General features: G+C 37.2%; 1 long non-coding RNA gene across 2 annotated transcripts in view; it reads right to left on the bottom strand.

Moving 5' to 3' along the window:
- Nucleotides 1-19,434, bottom strand: part of LOC118162194 — a 52,632-nt gene that overhangs the window by 5,956 nt on the left and 27,242 nt on the right. The window contains exons 3-4 of one of the 2 annotated variants that reach the window (XR_004748331.1): nt 12,965-13,216; nt 7,479-7,638 (exon numbers count right to left, since the gene is read on the bottom strand). This is a non-coding gene — a long non-coding RNA (uncharacterized LOC118162194). The remainder of the gene's footprint in view (nt 1-7,478; nt 7,639-12,964; nt 13,217-19,434) is intronic. The other variant, XR_004748332.1, reaches the window with a different exon arrangement.

The raw sequence follows: 19,434 nt of genomic DNA, 5'->3' as shown, positions 1-19,434 counted from the left end.
CCCCCCCCCCCCCCCCCCCCCCCCCCCCCCCCCCCCCCCAATGAAAAGAAAAAAAGCTGCCATGCTCAGGGTGGCCCTGCCCTTTGCCTGAGCTTTCTCTGCTTACCTCTCCACCCTGTATCAGTGAATACTGTTTTGTGATGTATCCTCAATGTTTCTTTAGTGCTGCCTTTTGCATTTAAAAGCAGTCAGGAATTCTTTAGATATAAACAAAAATACAGTTATCTGAACAGTATTTTGAAAACCTATAGTGGTCTAAAATAATTATAATTGCATGAAGAAAAATGATTTAATTTAATGTTACAGTAAAAGGACTACAATAGCAATAAGGATCAAGGCCTAAAACAGTGGGCAATTAGCAGTCTGTCTACATTAATTTTTTTCAGCTGGTCATAAAACCATAAATCCTAAATTATGATTAGTGCTTTTCCACAAGAAATGTCTTTGGCTAGTTTTCAATATAAACAGGAAAACAGAAAACTGCCTGAAGACTTTGTCCATAAATCACATTGCTTTGTGGCTTTAACTTCTCGTGGTTTAAAACATAAGGTAAGCATTAAAATGCCTCACTTCACATGCATATTTGAGATGACATTGTAACTAAGGATGAAAATCTGTTTTGTATGTTTTCCAGTGGATTATACAGCTGTATATACCCTCCCTCCAATAAGTATTTCTGAACCTTTTAACAGCTATTTAGAGTCCTTGAAATATCTTTCATCTCATTAGCTGCAATGCAGGTAAAGACCTAAGTCCTGAGATGATTTACATCTGAATTTCCAGACTGGCTGATAATGAACGTAGGATCGCTCATTTTGTGGTTATCAATAATTCTGGAAGTAAGGTCCTGTTGTAGTGTACAGAATTTTGTACGAAAGAGCTAAATGTCCAGTCTGCTTGTTGACTGGCAAAGATTTTCCTGTCACTACAGACTAGTTAATAAAGCCATTGATTACTTGACAGTCTAGCAGAGCACTAAAAATTCCCTAGTGTTAAAGAAGTAGAAAAGATTGAAAGCACAGCAGAAAACAATATTAAATAAAATGTTTATGCCTCAAAAACATAAAGTCTGTCCAGACTAACAATAAACATCCTAAAAAATATGTATGAAAAGCTTTAGAATGTAGAAGAGGGAAGAGAAAAGAGAATCACAGAATCACAGAATTTCTAGGTTGGAAGAGACCTCAAGATCATCAAGTCCAACCTCTGACCAAAATAGACCAAAATAGAAAATAAAAACTAAATGGGACAACTTAAACAACTAAATTTTATTCAGAGAGTTAATAAAAGGGATGAAAGATATTGACTTGAAGAAAGAGAAGCATTTCTTGAATTTGGAGATAAGAACTTGGATGTCAAACTTATCCTTTTTTCCTTTGTACCCTACTTTCGTCTCTCTCTATGTGGTCAATCCAGGCTGCAGCCCCTTCGGGCATGTGATCACTTCTCACCTCTTTGCAAGCATTATTTCAATTTCTGTGTAAGTAACAACAGCTTTACAACAACAGCTTTATGACAACATCTTACCTAGCAGAGAAAATGTTAAAGATTTTGATTGTGACTGCATTGGATTCACAGGGAACTTAGGCTATTTCAAGTAGCAGCAGCTTCAATACTGTGTATGGAAGAGAGCTATTATTAAAATTAGTACAATAAACATTGCTTCTTTACTTTTTGTTGTTGTTGTTCTTGTTCTAAAATATCTCCATAAGTCTTTTTATTCTCTCTTTTTAAAGAAGAAAAGCCTAGTCTGCTATACTGAATAAAGCATACAACATTCACAGATGGCACACATACAGAGTCTGCATGATAATCCATTTACAGAAAATACCAGTCACTGCACTTAAATGCCATTTGAAAGAGGGACAAAGTTCACATCACAGTGAGTGTCTTTTTTTCTCTTTTTTTTTTTTTTTTTTTTTTTAAAGTCACCGACTTAGCTTCTCAGGTAACTATTGGGTTTTTATCACTCCTTATGCTATCACAGGAGATTCTGTATAAAGGTAAGGTTAAACCATTTTTAGGTAGTAAGCGGATCTGTACGAAACTCAGTTATTTCAAATTGCAGGGATTCATGAAGTCTTTTGGCTTTTGATTTATTTGATCTCACATACTCAGAGCTATGTTTTGAATTTTATATTCAGATAAATCCAAAAATTCAAGGCAAAACTCATTTAAAAGTGCCAATACAGCCTTGCTACTACAGACAGGCTGCATGAAAGTAATTATAAATGATTTTATTTGTATTTGAAAGAAAAAGAACAGCCCAGACCTGGTTCACTATAAAATTTCACCAAGCGTTACCTTAATCTAACACAAAATTTGAGGGTTTGGCTCTCCATTGGTCTGAAGATATAATGTGTAATTTTTTGCTAATTTAAAATCTAATGAGTTTTGCATAACTTTAGATTTTATAATGAAAATCCTATATGGCTTAAACTTTAAAATCAGATAAAACATTTAGCATACTTTGCCCTCTTTATGGGTAACCAAAGACTTAACAGCACAATCCACATTGTTTACCAAATAAATGATTAAAATTTCATCATTGTGGAATCCTCAAGATTTCCTTCATGCTCTTCATAGAAACCTTCCTTTTTTCCTTCTCCTTCTCCCCTCCCTCATTGTGCTCTCTTCTTTTTGTGATGTCTCCTGTTATATTCTGTCTAAGGTCTGTAGGTGCTTTGTAGAAAGGATCAGTGTTTTGCTACTGTATCACTGCACTGTTTAGCATTAAGAACTCAATGTGAAAGCAGCCTTGGCTTTTGTACCATAGTAAAAATAACACACCCACCTCTGGAAATACACGCTGAGGCTGGACTCGCAGGATTCACCACATTTAAAAGAAAAGTATTCAAACTTGAAAAGAATTCCCCATTTCTCTATAGACTTTTGTCCTTGACCAAGATGTGGCAGAAAACTTGTCTTCCACAGCTGGCATAGCTACTTGTTTCTCTTGGTACTGCATTAAATTCAAACTCTGACCCTCAGCATTCAGCCTTAGAAAAACCCTGAAGAAGCACAATACTCCGCCTGGTTTCTTTAAACAGAGCTTTTAAATGTGTCACATTTACCTTTCAGACACCACTGCTACTCTTTGGTTTCAGCCTCCAGAGAAGTACTCACTGATTTTTTCTCCATGCTTGCTCGCAAGTGAGTCAGCCCCAGCTACACTATGTCTCCTTTCCATGTCTCCTCCAGTGCTGCAGCCCTTCCCCACGCAACACTCTGCCTCCTAAGAGCTGTAAAGACTGTGTGCCAAAATAGCAGCTGTTCTGAATGCTGACAAGAACCTTCATTTGTTGGGAGACGACAGCACACACTCTCCATCTCTCTGCACAAGCTCAGCAGAGGAGTGACACCAGGGGTCCCAAGTGCTTCTGGAATTTACCCTTGGCTTCAGGGAGATGTTTTTAACAGCAGATGCTGGAGCTGAGCAAGCCTGAGTAGACTGCCACAGTAGGGCACTCATCCAGTATTGGGTATGGTGAATAACAGCAGCAGTTATTAAGTACAATTTTCAGAGCAACCTCCATTTACCAGGTCAGTGCCCCAGCAAATGAATAAAAATAACAGATACGAAGTAAGTGTTTTTGTTTGAAAGGTTGAGCTAATGCTCAACCCACCCTTTTTCCTTACAGTAGATATTGTCATTTAAGAGGATAATCCAATTTTGCTTTGGAAGGATGCTCTGAACAAAGAATCTTCTGCAGCAGAGCTGCCTGGGAGGCTTTGAGGGTTCAACCAAGTTTGACTCTGTGATGTTCCTGACAAACAATATCCTCTAGCTGCTGCATAGCACACATATACTCTCTGCAGCACAGTACCTAGTGACTTTTATGAAAAAAAAAAAAAAAAAAAAAAAAAAAAAAAAAACAGCCCAGTCAAGCCTGTATAAACTTTCTCTGACAAATTTGCTGAGACAATTTTTCTAGGACCAACAATATTACACTTTTTCACAGAAAAACAAGTTTACAGAAAACTGTTTGCTCTTGAACAGTGAAAACTTTATGACTGTACATATAAATACTCAGTATTCATAAAAAAGGAATCACAATCACTCCTCAGAAAGTCTGTAATCACTTTTTTTTTTCAACCTGTAAAGATACACTGGTCATCTGCTTCATTTATTCTGCTGTAAACTCTTTCTGTTCAACAAACACTGCCATATGGAGCCTCATAAAATATGTAGAGAAATCTAGGCTAATATCAAAGCTGTGAACCTCTATTACTTTCCAAAAATTTAGAAATGGTGTGCTAGATATTTTGGAGATAAAATTAAAAATACAATAGCCTATCCACTGAACGTGTGATAATGTGCCACTTTAACCTTGTGCTAATAGAAATATCAGCTTTTCAGCTTCTACTCTTTGTACAAGGAAAACATTCATGGAAAGAGGTCCATTTCTCTTATGTATGACTTAGTAGTCCTCTTGCTTTTAAAGAAATTTCAGGAAAAGCACTTGCAATAAAGTCTAAATATCCCGTGTCATATAATAGATAATATTGTTGCCTTCACCACATTCTATCTGTGCATTTATATTTGGAATGCTGATCTCTTTATGTGTTTTGATTGCTGTAGGTCTAAGTAAAAAAATAAATAAATAAATAAAATCTGCTGAAGCCTCTGTATTCTGCATCTAACTGAAGATAACCATGGTTACAATGCCAAGTGCTAAGCATGAAATTGCAGGCTTTAGATGCAGCAAAAATGATATATTGGCTCTCTGCATACACAGACACATCTGCACCAGATCTCATATTGTGTACTAAGAACAGACTGTTTACAAGATAAGGTGACTGACATTCTTAATTACAGATGCATACCTCCAGATGAAAGAAGATTATTATTTGCATAACCTGATTACTTACTAGAATATTATACAGTGTTAGAGCTAATAAAAAAGGTTTTGATAACTTTGAGACCAAGAGGTAATCCTTCTTTTGTTTTGTTTTTGTGGAAACCATATGTAGTCTCCTGGTCTTTATATGCATACATAATTGTATACATACTGGATATACACGTTCACACATACATACTCACACTGAGAAAGAAGAAAGTGTAAGACAGATTCAGAATTAGAGCTCAAAACACAAAGGATTCTCAGAATTTTTACCATCACTAACAAGAAAGCAACTGTCACTCTCACCTAATTTAACATAGATTTGTTATCCTATCACTTTAGGATTATCAAATTAACCTATTACTCATATTAACCCTTTGAATATAACAAAATTTAGAAATGAGTACAGAAATAGGACCAGAATAGTTTTAGATTATTTTCCCTAATTCTTTCCTGTAGCATTTTGCTAATGAGATACATAGTGAAATTACATCACTCATGCATTATTTAACAACATGCCCTCTGGAATTTCTACAGCTTGAGCTTAGATGACTCATAAGCTTGAAATCAGGGCAGCTCTAGGCAATTTAGGTTTCAGAACATAGAGCAACAGTGTACATATTTTTCTACATCTATTACTTTTCAATAAATAGAAATTATTAAAAAAAATAAAAAATAAAAAAAAAAGATCTACTTGGGGAAATGAACATGTCCTTGGAATGACAGTTGCAGAAAACTGATCTGGATGTGATGACTGATTTTCTACACCTAGATGTGGTGTTCAGGTAAATTCATGAAAGCCAGATGTAGAAATCTTCACATTGGTGAAAATTACTATGATTTAATGAGAAAAAAAAATTTGCCCAGCCAGGCAAGAAAATAGTAATGTCAAATGTGTACTTGTTTACAAAGTGAAAACATGCAGTAAGTAGTTCACTTATTAGTAGATCCTATCATTCAAAGCATAGATGTGTCAATGTAATGCTAGCAGCAGCTATTGGACAAACAGCAGTGAGTTTCCTACAAGGCTTTATGCAGCTGTTTTACTGCTAGGTACGTTCTCCAGGGCAAGCCTGAATGTTTTATCAACTAAGTTAACTATGAAGGACACATCTGAAGTAAATGGTAAAATTAGATTTCCCCAGCTGGCAGTCTTTAATTTTGGAATCTTACAAAATGATGGTAGAATGCAGCATAACATTCAGAGCAAGGCCTGTTTCATAATCATATCTCAAACGATTCACCCACAAGCAGGAGGGCAGTTTGATAAAGCTTAGTGACACATGGAGAATGTAAATAATAATAATAATAATAATTAAAAAAAAAAAAAACACTACCGGTTGCCATTGTTTTATTCAGTATTCATAGTACATTTTAAGGCCACACTTACTTTTCACAAAGTAGCCTGATAAAAGGTGGTCAATCCACTGCAAGGGAATTTCTTTCTTGCAGTTCTGGTCTTTGGCAAATAGTCCGCAAAAAAATGTCCAAATACAGGCCACCAGCAACCACAAAGGGCAGAGGCCCTCACACAAGCAGGGCCGAGCTCTGTGGGGAATCCCATCTCTCTGCTGTTCAGAACGGATGGGGTAACTGCGCTTCCCTCCATTAGCTATGACCCATGTTCACTGGGAGCTGTAGGGAGCAACAACAAAAATGTCACAAAATGGTTTGACTGTTTGTTCACCCTGCTCAGCTGAGACAGTTTGTCCTTCAGTTGTGCCTTGATTTTAACTGTAGTAGGGCACAACATTATAATAGATATATACATTCATTTCTAATATTGGCAAACACATGCATAACCACACACACTCAGCAACACCATATGTAGCATCAGATACTAAGTAAAGCTGTTTGCTTTCAAGCACACTGATGTGACATGGAATCTGTTTGATCAGCAGAGGAAGCCAGTTGTGTAGGTGAAGATCAGATGCTAGCCTTGAGAAGCTTCAGGCCAGAGACTGCTCCCTTGGCAAGCTAATCTCAGTGGCTGCAGTACTACACAGGGCAGAAAAGGTGACTTCTCAGGTCAAGATCAAGACCAGACAGACTCTTTACAGACAAACCTGAAGAGGAAAGGAAGGCAAAGAAGCCACAGAGAAATAGTAAAACACATACCTTGTTCTCCAAAACCTCCATGACTTGCTGCTGTGAGCAACTCTGGATTCTGGAGTGATCTTCAAAGTCATGGCACAGTGAATCAACCCAGAAGACCAAAACCACGTGCATAGAAGTTTCATGGGGATATTTTCTTCCAACAGAAAAATAAAAAAATAAATAATAATAAAAAAAAACTCCTCTCCAGTGATTTTATGTTTATGTACCAAAAGAGAAACCTTATTGTTTATGACCTTTGCTTAACGAGATAACCAAAGAGGTTAGGTCTTGACTGGGGCAGAGGGGAGACTTGGCCAGGGACAAGACACTGTGATACAGCCATTCCCTTGTAGTTCAGTGCTTCTTTAATGAGTGTCAAAATTCAGCTCATTTTCCCTTATAAAGTTAATTAAAATCATTATCTTCTTAAACTCTCATCTCTTCACTATGTCAGTATTGACTTTGTCTTTATTATAATAAAACCAATGGGACTCTATCCTGTCATTTGTTTGTGTTAGGATACCTCGTCCTATTTACCTGTTCTGACATTTTTTCTGGCAGACTGTTCTTTCAGAGTTTATCCATCCTGTTGGACATTTGTACCGGTTCCAGCTCTCACTGAATTGTCATTGCCCTGAGGCATTACCACAGCATAAATAATACATAACTATTCATCCTAGTTAAGGCCAATGGGTGACTGCACATACAAAATCAATATGACAAACAAAGAAGTAGCAGCAGAGAGTAAAGCCACAAAGATATATGTAAATGCTTGCCAGACACTTAAACATCAATGAGGTACTTTCTTGTGAGCCACTGAAGTTGTGTGTGCTTAGGATGACATAAAACTAGACTCCAGAGCACTAGAAACCCAAGAGTACTAGCAGATCCACAAGAAATAATTAGAATGAAATGTGCAAGTTAAATGAAATAAATTGCCATGTTACTCTGAGCTGTGCTTATGGAGAGAAATACATATGCTTTCAGAATTTTAAATACGCCCTTAAAAAGATCTGTTTTTCCTATAGCTCCCCCTCCCACCAAAAAATAAAAAAATAAAAAATAATTAAATAAAACAATAACAACAAACAAGAACTGTTTCTATCTTCTCATTCTTCCTAGCCTAGCCTAACCCCAACACCAAGTATCAACCAGAATTTACACTGTACCACAACCCTTCCCGAAGACTGCAATGGCACAGTGAGATCATAAAGCAGAGTATATGAGCTCTTCATGTAATTGTCACTAAGGAAGACACATTTCTGACAGAGAGAGAGGAAGTACAGCCAGTTCTTTAAGCCCTTTCTGGAAGTACCACCTTAGGCCTGTAAGATGCAAGCTGCAGGCCGGCAGGATTTGTTGCATGCAGTGTGTATTTTAGGACTACATTCAAGAAAGAACATATTATCATTGGTCTTCTTTCAGTCCATCTCCTGTAGCCATAGTCTCTGTTCTGGTGACTCTCAGATATCTTTCTTGACTTCTCAAAGCCATTTTATGATGAGATTACTAGCCAGACTCCCAGTAAACCAGGAGTAAGATTTTTCACAAGGAAATTCATACATTTTCTCTTAATACAGAAGAAAACACCTATATTTTTAACAGGATGCAGTGTCTGCAGATATAGACAAGTAGAAGTTTACCCAACATTTTATTTTGCTGAATACCTCAATACCCAAGCTCTGCCACTACATGTTCCCACAGGCCCAGAATCCCAACATCACTAACAAAGGCCTAGGAACATGAGTAGGAAATCTGTGGGATTCAGAGCTATCTTTGAAGGGAATCCATTTGTTAGGATCATCTATAGCTTGCTTTCAGGAATGGTACTTTCAATGAGCATATGTAATAAACATGTCTCAGGGAAACTCAAAACCTAGCAACTCTGTGGTGCCATGTGGTGATGTGTTCCCCCTGCCCCGCCTTCAGTCTGTTGCCTTGCTCAAACAACGGCCATTGCACCCAAGGCCTTGATCAGGTAGATCATGCTCATCATATGCTCATCAATCATGGAATATCCTGAGTTGGAAGGGACTCACAAGGATCATCAAGTCCAGCTCCTGGCTCCACACAGGACCACTCAAAAATCAAACCACATGTCTGACCAGCATACTGGCTAAACTGAGACGTTGCACAGGCAGATAGTGACTGCAGTATCAGCTCAAACTAGGTTCTGGAGAAACCTAGAAGGTATGGCCTCAAGGTGTGCCAGGAGAGGTTTAGGTTGGAAATTGGGAGACATTTCTTCTCAGAAAGAGTAGTCAGGCATTGGAACACGTTGCCCAGGGAGGTGGTGAAGTCACCATCCCTGGGGGTGTTTAAGGAAAGGTTGGACATGGAGCTTAGGGACATGGTTTATTGACATTGGTAGTAGGGTGATGGTTGAACCAGATGATCTTGGAGGTTTTTTCCAACCCTAATGATTCTATGATATAAACCTTTAGACATAAACCACTGACCAAGTCTGGGACTAGGAGTGATTCAGCTGCACATAAGCTCCTTTCCTCTTTGGTTTAGGAGTTTGAAAAGCAAAGGGGTCTACTCTGAACCCCATGACTCAATGGGAGGTTCTCCCCAATACATTTTACTTACCCGGTCCTCTATGCAGTAAATCAGTGTACTTCATGATCTCAAATCTTTTTAAGTCACTATCTTGTTTATGATTAAGCTTTGTTAGATCACTACATAATATCAATAAATACATTGATGCTTCTCTCTTACAAGTGAAGTGTATAATTTCATATGCAACATGCCAAATTATACCTTTCTTGGCATTTTTTAAGCGAGATAAACACAGTCATTAGTATCACATCCTCTTCTTCTTCCCTTTTTCTCTTCCCATGTCTATCTTCCTTTACTACCTCCACATCCTTTGTCTCCTTGGGGTAACTTGACCCCAGGTAGGCCTACAATTTAGCTCTGTTTTATCTTTTATGTGATGTGCCTTAAAAGTCCTATCTACCTCTTGTAAACAGCAAATTCTTTTCTTATATGTAGCCACCTTACTCCTTGTCCAAATTCTTGATCATCACATTTCCTCTTTCCAGACTCTACATCTCAAGACTCCAGCAGAGGCCTAAGCAACAGAGGATGTCCCTTTTCCTCCAATCTGTGTCACGTTCTTCACTTGTAAACTCCAGCTCACTCCTTAGCTCTGCATGGCTCTGCTCCTATCTCTTTCTCCTTACACTGGAGTTTGTTACAGCACTGTATGAGTTGCAGAATCTGTCCCTTCTACACATGCAGTTAGGCTGAGACTTAACTCTTTCATATGCAACTATGAATTAGAAGCCTGAGATTATATATATATATATATAGAAGCCTTCTATATATATAGAAGCCTGAGATTATATATATATATATATATCCATTATGTATATATATACATAATGGATACAAAGAGGCTAGAACCATAGTTTATCCTGAATTGGAAGGGACTCACAAGGGTCATGCATCAAGTCCAACTCCTAGTTCAACACAGGACCACACAAAAATCAAGCCATGTGTCTGAGAGCATTGTCCAAACACTTCTTGAACTCCTGCATGCTTGGTGCCATGCTCCCTTCCCTGGGGACCCTGTTTCACTGCCCAAACACGTCCTTGGTGAAAAACCTTTTCCTAAAACCCAAACAGAACCTCCCTCCATGCTGATCCCTCAGGTCCTATCACTGGTCACCACAGAGCAGAGCTCAGCGCCTGCCCCTCTGCTCCCCGTTGTAAGGGAGCTGCAGGCCACCATGAGGCTTTCCCTCAGCCTGATCTGCTCTGGGCTGAACAATCCAAGTGACCTCAGCCACCCGTCATACACTTCACCGTCTTTGTAGCCCTCCTTTGGACACTCTTTAGTAGTTTTATGTCCTTCTCATATTGTTGTGCCCAAAACTACACATAGCACTTGAGGTGAGACTGCACCAGCACAGAGCAGAGCAGGACGATCATTTCCCTCAACCAGACAGCAGCTGTGCCTGATGAACACCAGGATACAGTTAGCCCTTTTAGCTGCTAGGGCACACTGTGGACTCATATTCAACTTGCTATCAACCAGAACCCCCAGATCTGTTTCTACAAGGCTGCTCTCCAGCCACTCATTCCTCAATCTGTACATAGATGCAGCATTGCCCTCATCCCAGGTGCAGAATCCACCACTTGCTCTTGTTAAATTTCATACAGCTGGTGATTGCCCAGACATCTCATTTGTCAAGATCTCTCTGCAAGGCCTCTCCACCCTCAGGGGGATTCCAAAGTTCTTCCTAATTTAGTATCATTTGCAAACTTACTTATGCATTCGAGTCATGTGTCCAAGTAATTCATGAAAATATGAAAGAGAACTGGCTCTAAAAATCTGTGTCTGGCTTCTTGCTGTGGCAGCTAAAGATACAGACTACAGGTTATAGGAACAATATCATACCTTGCTTTTTAGGTCTGCACCTACACTGGATACATATGCTCAACCTAAATGGGCAGAGAGAAAACAGACAGGGAGGAGAGCCTAGGAAGACTGTAAGGAGATTGCCTGCAATGGTTGAGTTAAGTTTTAGAATAAAACTGTATTACTTCTAACAATTAGAATTTTTAAGCCATTTTAATTGGACCACAACTTTGTGGTTTTGTCCTGTCTTTTTTTTTTTTCTTTCTTTCTTTCTTTCTTTCTCTTTTTTTATATGTTTCATGCTTAAATCTCACTATTTATATAAGTGAGTTTCTTTTTAAAATAAGATCTATTTATTTTTCAAATTTTCTTTGCACCAAATTCCAGGCATGCATGGAACAAAGCATTTCTGGACTAGTACATAGCAAAATTATAGTGCCTGTCTTCAGAACTCAGTCATGAGATTGAAAGAAAAAAGCCAATAGAAACCAAAAAAGACATCTGTTGTCAACATTGTAAGCAAAAGTCTTATCATAGAAACCGAAATATTTTTAACTCTTTTTTCAGGGAAGGTAACATTTAAAGAGACATTTAAAGGAGAACTTCTTCACTTATATTTATAAGGAGTTTTTTCAAATGACAAGTAAAATAGGAGAGAGCAGAAAAATGCTTGTCTGAAAACATAACTAGTCAATGACAGTAACTGATTTCCTAGGCCACTGAAAGGTACTGACCTCCCAGTACCACCTAGGAGAAGATAGATTGAATGTGTGATTGAATGTGCCCATGAATGCATTCAGATTTGAGGATTCATGTCACATCCAACAGCTACCATCAAAGCTCCCCTCTCTGGCTTTGCCTGTATACTTGATTTTTTATAGTGTTGTATCTGTTTAAATTAGACTGTTAGCTTCTGCATATCCTTCCACATGCTTGCAAAGCTTTATGAACAACTTTGATACCATATAAATTATAAATAATAAAATAGCAGTGTGTTTAATTTTTTATCACTGTAAATGCTTCCTTCAGGTTGTATTATGAGTATCTCTATTCCACAATGCTTAATCCTGATTGTATAGGAAATCAATAAATAAAAATATCACCTGGAATCACTTTCAGTTGAGAAAGTTATCAACATGATTAAAAGCAGTAAACTGAAATCTTTTGGATTTCATGGCCCCAAGTTCTGATTTTTAAAAACTGAACTCTTTCTAAAAAAAAAAAAAAAAAAAAAAAAAAGACCAAACCAAGACAACAACAATAAAATTTCCTTTCTTGATTCCAGTTACATGTATACATCTTTGTGAAAAAAGCAGCAAGCTGGAAGAGTAATTATTCTTTCACTGAAGGAAGAAATTGTTTGGTTTTCTTTATCTTCAATGATTATTCTCCATTTGTGTAATGTTCTGTTGCAAATTTGCCCAGAGAAATTTTAGATGGCCCATCCCTGGAGGTGTTCAAGACCAGGCTGGATGAGGCCCTGAGCAACCTGACCTAGTTAGTGGGTGACATCCCTGCCCATGGCAGGAGTTTTGAAGCTAGAATATCTGCGAGGTCTCTTACAACCCAAGCCATTCTATGATTCTATGAAATTGCCCTACTTAACAATTAAGATTGACATCTTAACACTCTTAAATGGCATTACCATGATTACCATTTTTGATTTATGTGAATAAAGTTTTACCATTTTCTATATTTCTGTTGCTTAAGGGCCATTTATTGCTATTGACTTTTCAACAGAGTGCAGGATTCATTGTAACAGAGCTTTTGGCTTCAATTGGTGGTAGACTATGGCCAAGTGCCAGATATAGATCTTGGTAGGAAGGAGATGAGCAAATTTATTGCTTCTTCATTGTCAGCTCCATGCTCTGGACCTTCACAACTTCTACTGTTAAACCAGTGTATCCTAAAAATAAGGATTGCTTCATTAAATCAATCAGGACCATTTTGAGTAAGAGCCTATGACAAAGGCAAGACATTTTTCCTGCCCACTCCTCAAATGTGAGATTTCAGTTGCATGATCCCATTCTGCACCGTTCCCTGTGTATATTCAATCCACTTTTCAATTTCCTCCAGGAACGCTCAAAAGAGTGTGGAGTCCACTTTTACATTTCAATGAATTAGAGAAATACTGGAAACGTTCAGTCAGCATGCACCACACAAGATTTTTAAGTATTTACCCTAAGCAGAGTTCAAATTTATGGTGATATATTAATTTTGCACTCTTAGAAAACAAAGGAAACCCCTACAACAGGCTTTTCTATGCTGATTAAGCAGAAGAAATTCAGGAAATCCAGTTTACCAAATTTCCACTGAATGAACAAAACATGGGGGACAGACAAAGGAGAAGAGGAGAGGACAGGACAGGACTGGAAAAATAAAAGAATAAAAATTTTGTAAAAATTATTTTTGTTTCCCAGAGGGGACTGATATATTTTTTTTTCTTTTTAGTATGCCCTAGTGGCCTTATACATAACACACATATACATTAATTATAAACAAATCAAGATACATGTGTTTTTTATGGGGAAAGATTTGCTAGCCAATCAATACAGGCATTCAGATTCATGATTCTGTTTTATGCCGTAACAGAATCTTTAATGTTTGGTTAGGTGAAGTCCTATATTGGTACCATGCATTGTACATTAAAGTTGACTAAGGGATAGTTATCTTCAAGTACCAAATGGTTCATCGCAAACTTTTTTTTTTTAAAAAAAAAAAAAAAAAAGACAGCAAAGATTTGCTGTCTTTGATTTGCTCTATTTTTGATATTATTGTGAATAGTATTCAATCAATAGACTGACTAAAATATGTTAACATAATATTCAAGAGGCATGTATTAATCCAGTTGATACATAGTTAAACCCAAATTATTATATCAAATAGAAAATAATGTACTTTTAGTAACTCATTTTAAAGCAACATTATCTACTGGTAATGTGTTTTTTTTTTAATTTTGGTCACCAATTACCAGCGATTGTCGCACATATACAACTATGGGGGAATTTTTTGTGTTTTGAAAAAATATCTTCTATACAACATGCCTTAATATTTTGAACGTGTCATACATATACTTCAGTCTTCAGTAGCATGACATTTAATTTTTGTTTCACTTAAAATGGCATAAGTCAGAGAAAAACAAGTGTAGCTAGAATGAAATTACATGTAAGCATATGCATCAAGGTCCTTTAAATGCCTGGAAAAAAAAAAAAAAAAAAAAAAAAAAAAAAAAAAAAAGATTGTCCAGATGATTCTCCAAGAAGAAAATTTGATAGAAATATTTCAGAGATGTATTCCTCTGGATTTTTACACTCTCCTATATTTAGATAAGTTTAGATTGATACTAAAGAAGATTGGAACCTCTTCTTCACTTATGTAAATAAATAAATAATAAATTTTGCCTCTGTTCTTTTTTAGGTCAATAAATGCCAAAAGTGACCAAAGCTGGCTGTCAGGCAGCCTATATTTTTTTCACCTAATACATATACTGCAAACAGGAAATGCTGCATGCAGATCTGTGAGAAGTACCTATGAAAGTAAAATAAACTGCAGACCAACAGGGATATCAGCAGCACTTTTGCTGATCTTCACAATTTTTAAGAATAGCACTGCAATCACAAAAAGCTTGAGGACAGAGTATAGGGATTGACTTGCCACATAGTTTTTGTTTGGCTATTCCACCATGAATGACTAGCTGCTCCTTACTTCACTTGAACAAATAATGCACACACAGAATGATTTTTTTTTACAGGTACAAACATAAAAGTTTCTGAGGAGTGTGCCATGTTGCTCTGTCCTGGTGGTACATCAGTGTATTAGAGTATATTCTCTGAACACGCTGCTTGCATTCATAAAAGAGCCTTGAAACCATTATAATGAAGTGATTTATTTCCAAGATTTACCTCTGAGTGTGCAGACAACAGTGGTCCATTTTGTACTGCTGACAGTCACTGACACATGCAGGATACACAGCTGATGTTTCAGCTCTGATCACTCTTCACTGTGGTGGCACATTCTGGCAGGTATGAGGCAAACCCAAAGGAAAATAACATCACAATTAATATTTTCATGGTGCTAAAGGAAAAGCCAGTCTATGGCATGATGCAGGAGAGCTTGCAGTGGACATTAGCAATTGTCTTTATATCTTTGCAGGGAAATTAGTTCTAGAGTTGGAGAACACCAGGATGAGACAGAACTCCAAGAAGCAAGGGAAAATAGTTATTTAGAAAAGCTAAAGACCAATCAGAAAATATTTGAGGATGAGATTTGCAGTAAGTTGAAAGAACTGATAAACTGTAATGTGTGTTTATTCATCATTCTGCTTTTGGAAACCAACCCCAACCAACATTCTGAGCATAGCTTTTATTTTTATGCCCCTTTGTTATAAATATACCTGGACAGAACTACAGCTGGCATAAATCAGCTTGACTTCAATGAAGAAATACCAAATTACAGCAAGTAGGGATCTGGCCCCATGGAAATATTGTATGTCCCTTTTGTGGCATGCTGCTGGTTCTGAAATCAATGCTTCATTTATCTTCTGTCCCTAGTACAATAGCACTCCTGCTGTAATTGTGTTGCTTTGAGCTTGGTGGACATATCAGTATTATGCAACTGAAACATACTTTCATTTGCCAGAGAGCACTCAATTTTCAAAGCAGTTCTCCAAAAGCTTTTATTTGTTCCATATTCCAGTTAATATTCTTCCAGTTTCTTCTCACAAGAAGTTGGTCCTGTTAAAGGTAGCAGAGGTCTGAGACCTGACCCGGCTCTATTCCCTAGCTGACACATCTTCATTTTCACGTGCATATTGTCTAATTTCAAACAGCATTTTATTCATTCCCATGTCCTACCCTGTGTCACTGCTTGAATAGGCAAAGTCAAATGTTGTCACTTACCCTTCCCATTTATTCTGTACGAATCAGAATTCAGTTTGCCAATAGAAAGCAATCACACACAAAAATAATTAATAATGATAAAGACAATAGCACACTTACTCCTTGGGCTACACTGATGATGATTTTGAGCACAGAAACTAGTCCGAAGTGGGGAGACAAAAGACATAAGTAAATATTAGTACACTTAAAAGCATAGTAACAAATCCTAACAAAGCGACTGATAATGTATACTAATGAAGGAACTGATAATGTATCATTCATCTCTGGAAAAGTGTCTCCACTACCTCCTCTCAAAAGACACTTTAACACTGATACAAGAATAAACTATTTTCTCACATAGGAGCTCTGAAATACCTTCCATAACATATCCATCCATTGTTTATTAAAGAATTTTAGGTTTCTGTCTTTTTCCTCACAACTGTACATATACTTTTGTGCCACATGACTATCCCATTGCAGACTTCTAGGCACTGAGCAGTTTGTACAATCCTGTTCCTGTTCTGAGTTTTTAAATTTTTCTTCATTCCATTAGTGTGAAGGATAGCAGACATAAATAAGCCTCAAAGTGTGGCTAGGGGATTGGTGTCAGTAAAGTCAAAAAGGGCAATTATTTACGCAGATCAGATACAAAACCCTATCACCCTATCACGAATGCAACTCATTTAACCAGAAAGGTATCTGAATGCCCAATTAACAGCTATAATTATGATGATGATTTATTTTGTGCAAATGTCTGTCACTGTGGTGACACAGAATTACAGATTAATATTTATGTATCTGACACACTTTTCATGAGTTATAGTATTGTTAATGCAAATTGCGGGAAGTGTTTCCTGTTCCATTAAATACCTAGAGGGAGTTCTTTAGTGCACTGTAAACACTATAATTAACCCTAAAATGTGCCAATGCTCTGAAGCATCACCTACGGGAGCTACCAGTATATGTTTGCTTACATGCCAGCCTGGGGCACTCAATAATATACTTTGCCTTCAAAATAGAAAGCACATCATTTCTACTAGCTGAGTAGTGCTTGAGAAAGGGAATTTTTCTATTTGTCCACTTTGTCTCATTCCACTCTGAGTAGCTTCCTTTTCTCAGCCTTCAGAGACTCATGTTCTGTCTGGAAAAAGATGCAAAGATGTTGTGCTCTCTCCATCCAACACTTGGCTGGTCAAGGCCATGAGCAACCTCATCTCCCTTTGAAGTTGGCCCTGCTTTGAACATGGGCTGGACTAGAGGATCCCTCCACACCAAAGGCCCTTCCGACCTTAATTTCCCTGATTCTGTGCATTTTTTACATCAGCATTACCAGTTTGTGAGAGTAATCCAAATGAATAAACTTACTTTGCACAAAAACAGCCTGTCAGAAGACTTTTTTGACTTTTTGCAAGCATATCCTTCCTCTCCATCTCTCAAACAACTTTAATTTTATACTGAATTATCTTGGCTTCAGATACTGTATATTTTTGCCACAATGGCTTCCACCACTGATTAAGTTTTCTGTTAACAGTTTCAAACGTACTTCTTGTTGACAACAGACTATATGCTCCATGTCTTGAGTAGCTATAATAGTTTGCCTTTTCTCTCTGCTGGCATTTCTGCCCAAGGAATTATTACCTTAGTAGGCTTTTGTTTAATAATTTCTTGGCAGATGTGACAGGTGGTGTTTATTTTTTACGAAAGTAAGGCAGAGATATGCTAAAATTCTGCTGGTGCTGAAAATTTACACAGTTATAATAGCTAATATAAATTACATCTTTTATCTTTAGTAAATATGTTGGGTATTCCATGCAAGGCAAACTAATTTTGCAACAATCATTTATGGAATCTACTTCTTATGTGTGAGATCTATTTCCCTACAGTCCATATACCAACAACGGATATGATATTTTATTTCCCTGTAATTACACGTTAGTCCATGCCTGCATCTTTCCAAGGCCAAAAACCATTAGAAATTTTCTTTCAAATCTGTCCTTGCTTATGAATTTTGACAGCTGTTAGAGAATGTGTTAAATGTAGACCATGCTTCAGCAGAAATATGTTTTGAATGTATATGGTTTGAATGTACATGGTGTAGATTTCAAGATCCATAGGTTTTCATATTCTTATTTTTTATCTTCTTATAAAAGCACCATTCTATTTCTTCTTGCACACAATATTCATAAGCAAATTGTTCAAAGTGTACTCTACAGAAAAATAGCTGAAAACATAGTTTTGGAGAAATAAAACCAAAGCTGATACTAGTTGATTAATAGTCAAATAGTGGGAAATGCAAGGATTAGAAGTGGGAAAGAAAAATATGTATATATATTTCCGTTTTCACAAACAGAGCTATGTAAGTGCATTTTAAAATGAAAATAACGACTGAATATGTTCAGTAGACCCCAAGAAATTCCATGTATATACATTTCCAAAAGGCCACTGAACCAAAAGATCCATTATTTGCACAATTCTATTCATGAATACTAAGTGCTGAATCTTCCTTTCTTTTCTTCTAGTGCTTGAAGTAAGATATCTCCTTGGGTGTGTCTGTTTGTCAGTCTTTCTATACCAAATAATCCTGCCTGATATATTCAAGTACCTGGTGTTTTCTTGCTGTTGTGTTCTGAGGATTTCATAAACAGGACTGGCAGCATACACTATTACTCTAGACAAAGAGTCTAGAAACTCCATGAAAAGACTGCCATGAACCAGATAGCCTCATTTGCATTATATAGGCAAGTGATGTTTTGGAATTTTCAACAGCATGGCCCATTTGAAACTTATAACAAATACATTTTGAAACAAGATTTGATAGATTTGTTGTCTGTGTGAGCTATAAGTCAAACCTGGTGTTCAAAAAGGACGGCTACACAGTTTTGCTCTACTGAAATGACCTACCTAAAGGTAAATGCTTAAGGCCCGCTATTTAGTGAAACATTTCTGAAAATTTCTATTCAAAAGCATTGCAGTTTCTTCATCTCAGATGTGTTCAGTATTTCAGAATGTGGTAGCAAGTCACTAATTTAGATTTCACAGAATTGTATATGTTTGAGGACAGATCCAGGCACTCACTGAGGGACTCCACTGCCCAGTACAAGTGCAGCAATGACCTATGTGTCATTAAAGGCTGATCAGAAATAATAAACACTGTTTATTCTGTTAAAAAATGTCTAAAATTGCCTGACTTCCCTTAATGTCTTACCAAAGTACTCATCTGTTAGAAGCTAACTCAAATAAAGCATCT

The sequence above is a fragment of the Oxyura jamaicensis genome, chromosome 2 (genome assembly GCF_011077185.1).
Source record: "Oxyura jamaicensis isolate SHBP4307 breed ruddy duck chromosome 2, BPBGC_Ojam_1.0, whole genome shotgun sequence".
Classification (NCBI taxonomy): Eukaryota; Metazoa; Chordata; class Aves; order Anseriformes; family Anatidae; genus Oxyura; species Oxyura jamaicensis.
The sequence above is the reverse complement of the archived record's forward strand: the minus strand, read 5'-3'. Positions and strand labels throughout refer to the sequence as shown.